Source organism: Piliocolobus tephrosceles, chromosome 1 (assembly GCF_002776525.5).
Source record: "Piliocolobus tephrosceles isolate RC106 chromosome 1, ASM277652v3, whole genome shotgun sequence".
Lineage (NCBI taxonomy): Eukaryota > Metazoa > Chordata > Mammalia > Primates > Cercopithecidae > Piliocolobus > Piliocolobus tephrosceles.
In genome coordinates, this window is record NC_045434.1 from 73034774 (window position 1) to 73035139 (window position 366).

General features: G+C 34.4%; 1 protein-coding gene across 2 annotated transcripts in view; it reads right to left on the bottom strand.

The window, feature by feature from the left end:
• The window catches only part of USH2A (usherin), a 798346-nt gene that overhangs the window by 598771 nt on the left and 199209 nt on the right, over positions 1–366 (bottom strand). The gene's annotated exons all lie outside the window — the stretch shown is intronic.

Below are 366 nucleotides of genomic sequence, written 5' to 3' on the forward strand. Positions count from 1 at the left end.
CTCTCTCTCTCTCTCTCTCTCTCTCTCTCTCTCTCTCTCTCTCTCTCACACACACACACACACACACACAGAACTGGCATTATAGCACATATTCAAAAATACAGCAACAAACACAAATGAGTAAAGGCAAATGGCCACAGATACCCAGAGAATAAGAAGTAGAATATTAAAGACCGTGTAACTTTCAAAAATGATTTACTTTCATAATATACTTTACACACTGAAAAATATCATGTCGCAGAATACAAAGCTATGTTTTTTATCTGCCAGTCTTTAAAGCTAAATTAGAAAGACAAGGAAAATGTAAATAAATGCAATGAACTAATATGCAATAAATTCAAGGGCATGAAGAACAAGGCATATACA